Source organism: Littorina saxatilis, linkage group LG3 (genome assembly GCF_037325665.1).
Source record: "Littorina saxatilis isolate snail1 linkage group LG3, US_GU_Lsax_2.0, whole genome shotgun sequence".
Taxonomy (NCBI): Eukaryota; Metazoa; Mollusca; class Gastropoda; order Littorinimorpha; family Littorinidae; genus Littorina; species Littorina saxatilis.
Window position 1 is genome coordinate 42,000,350 of NC_090247.1, and position 3,360 is coordinate 42,003,709.

Here is a 3,360-nt window from a genome sequence, read left to right on the forward strand (position 1 = left end):
ACGTGCACACCCAATGTAGTGTACACGGGGGGAGGGTTCGGACACCGAAGAGAGTCTGCACACAAAGTTGACTCTGAAATAAATTTCCGCCGAACCTGGGATCGAACTCACGCTGACAGCGGCCAACTGAATACAAATCCAGCGCGCTACCAACTGAGCTATATCCCCGCCCACAGACACATACACACCCACACGCACGCACGCACGCACGCACACACACAGAGACACAGACACACAGTCGGACACACACACACACAGAGACACAGACACATAGTCGGACACACACACACACACACACGCGCGTGCGCACACACACACACACACTGACACACACGCACGCACACACGCACGCCCACATGCCCCCCCCCCACACACACATTTATTTCACCATGTTGACAACATTACAGTCTGCCCTTTGAACTGTTTGAAGTCCGGATGTCTCCATAACCTCTGGCTCTGACCAATGTACACAACATAATGATCAAGCCATGCATGCTTAACAAAGTCGTCCGAGTTGTTCCCTATACCGATTAACAATCATGTTGAGAAACGTTGCAAGGATGGAATTTCTTCGGCAAAATAGCCGGGACGAACATAAAAGATCTGGTAATTGTTCACCATTTTGGGGCGTAACTTTGCGTCTCCTATCCGCCACCATGAACAACTTCGGCTGCCGAAATGAAGACACATTTCTCGAAATATTTGTTTATTTGATTTTTTTTTTATTTCGCCGATGGCTGATATCAAACGACATCTCTGCCAATCACTGTCTCCTCCTGATTAGCCACAGCCTGGTCCAGCAGCCAAGACTGGGTCAGTCCCCTGTTACAGCACGACTCAGACTGGGTCACGGGGGATGGTCAGCCAGTGGCCTAATCTCACTGTCCGGCAATTATAGATGGCAGAGAGGAAGGCTGTCCAGGCTTTTGTCCCAACGGTCATTAGCTCCCGCACTCTCCTGTGGAAACTGATTCTGTGTGTCATAAGAAACTTGGACAGTCTGGGTGGGTGTGATCAAAGTGTGATTGCGGCACGTGATGTGTTTGAAGAAAGCGAGTCTTATCTGTCTGACAGGTCTTGTTGTAGAGGTCGTATCGCCTGTTAGTTGCTGAGTCGGAATAGAGTCTTAAAGACCAACCAGAGTGCAAACTTTTTATTGTGCCACTGGAAAGGGCTTTATTACAGGACCGCAAAAATATAATTATATCAAGTTCCATCTCCTCCGATCGCGCGTAATTGGCTATTGAAAGTGCTCATTCTCACCTGTAATTAACTATAAGGGAAACAATCTTAAAATTTTGCCATCGCTTAACTCCCCTGGCTAGTGACGTCAAACGTGGAACACACTGAGCGAGTAAACATGGCGTCAAGCGTAGCAGAGAGAGACGTTGCATTGCAACTCTCGTGTGAAAGCAGCGATTTCGACTCGGATTTAGAGATGAACGTGTTCCAAACACAATCACAATCTTGTGGAGCCCCTCAACCATACCAGTTTGAGCCTCAGATTTCGAGTAGCCACGATGATGGCAGTGAAGGAGAAAGACAGGCACATGACCAAGTGCCAAGTGGACCCAAGTCGTCTGAACTCGATGCATTGGTAAATTTCACACTGTGCGATTACTTACCATTTTGTGACACTGTTTGCTTACATTATCAGAGATTTTGAAGATCTGAACACAACAAAGCTAGGCATAGAATACCAACTATTGAAAGTTAACAATCACTGTCAACAATCAACTCAGTGTTCATTTCATGTGTTTATTTTTCATCAGTGCAGAACTTTCAATATCATCTCCTCTGTGAATAGCAACAGCATCTTTTTTTTAGTTTGTGGAATTGTAGTACTTGAGTTTGTTTCTTTTTTTCCATAGGATTGTCATGTGTGTGTGTCTTTGTATCACCAGGATTGAATGTGTTTTTTTTTTTGTGTTTTTTTTTTAAAGGAAAGTTGCATGTGAATATTGAAGAACTGACAAAACACATCAGTGTTAAATTGAGCAACATGATTGGAATCAAATTTTTGCACACAGATGGGGAAAAGAATCAAACACAAGTGAAGTTGATTTGATTAAAAGAATATTTTATTGATCAAAAACCAAAACGCAGACTGACAGAGTAAGTAGATTTGTGCAAACAATTTTATTTTCCTCTCCTCTCCTCTTCTTATGCACTAGGTGTCATTGTGACAACTGTGAGCTCATGGACACAATCAAAGAATGTCGCTGTTGCACAGAAATGGAGCAAATGGAAGCCTTCATGAGAAAAGGTGTGAACTGCATAACTCATCACCCAGGATTCCAGTCAGTGTGTCAGGATATCTACTACTTCGTACTTGCTACAGATGGTGCCAGCAACAGTATGGAAGAGATATAGCTGATGAAAACAGGTATATATATAATATATCAAGGAGCAAAATTACAAATCATGGTTCAATGTAATAGATTCATTTACATATGTCGCGCTACTTTTCCTATACTGTCACCTGGTTGTCACGACATATATATGTCGCGTTACTGGCTCAGTCTGTTTGGTCGGTTCCGATTACCTCCCATGAATGCGAAAACCTATATGATCATTTTTCTTTATTTTTCTCCCTGTTAATTCACCAGTGGCTATGTAACCTGTGTTGCAGAATTGCACCAGTGTAAGGGTTTTAAAATAACATTTACACCCAAACCAAATATCTTGCTGCAATGGAAATTTTATCATCGACACCATGTGATACAGTATACATGGGAAAGATGTCTGCTGCCTGATATTCATGCATTTTTAGTTTACTTGGAAAGTACTATGTACTTGGACATTACATAGCATGCCTAATTTTGTCTGTGTGCAGTCGCTACCGCTACACTGCATACCGTATGCTGGCAAAGTTTGCATGGGGATGGCTGGGCAAGGATGTACGAGTAACTCTCCCTGCTTCTGCTGTCAGGAAGATCCGGGAAACCTTTCCTAACGCTACAGGCAATTACACAGGATATTTGGAACCCGAAAACTAGTTCTTTTAACAGTTTACTATTGTGCCAGTAGATATTTTGAAGCAGTTGTGAAGGTTAACCATTAACATCTACAGGTCCTGACTACATGTGGTCGTATTAGCACCCCTTGTAGCTGTACCGAGACTTTAGTGCTCTGACTGCCTGTTCTTTGTTAGGCTTGGCATATTGTTCACAAAGGGGCGGAGGCAACTGCTTGATGGACCGTTCCATGTCTTGGATGCTGTGTGTAGAGGCCAAGTCCACCACTCGTTCCATCAGTCTCCCCACATAAGCTGCAAACAAATGAGAACTTTATTAAGTGACCCTCCACCAACTTTGAAATAGGCATAATCTTCTGTGGCTGTTAGTGTTACCTTCCCCT

General features: G+C 43.5%; 2 long non-coding RNA genes across 3 annotated transcripts in view; one reads left to right on the forward strand and one right to left on the reverse strand.

The window, feature by feature from the left end:
- The first annotated feature begins 1,190 nt into the window (after nt 1-1,190).
- The window catches only part of LOC138962409 (uncharacterized), a 3,401-nt gene continuing 1,231 nt past the window's right edge, over nt 1,191-3,360 (forward strand). Inside the window, exons 1-3 of the long non-coding RNA XR_011454505.1 lie at nt 1,191-1,597; nt 2,175-2,386; nt 2,837-3,360. The exon at nt 2,837-3,360 is cut by the window's right edge and continues 1,231 nt beyond it. This is a non-coding gene — a long non-coding RNA (uncharacterized lncRNA). The remainder of the gene's footprint in view (nt 1,598-2,174; nt 2,387-2,836) is intronic.
- LOC138962408 (uncharacterized) overlaps nt 2,821-3,360 on the reverse strand; it is a 2,737-nt gene continuing 2,197 nt past the window's right edge. For both annotated transcript variants that reach the window (XR_011454504.1, XR_011454503.1), the window contains one exon: nt 2,821-3,271. This is a non-coding gene — a long non-coding RNA (uncharacterized lncRNA). The remainder of the gene's footprint in view (nt 3,272-3,360) is intronic.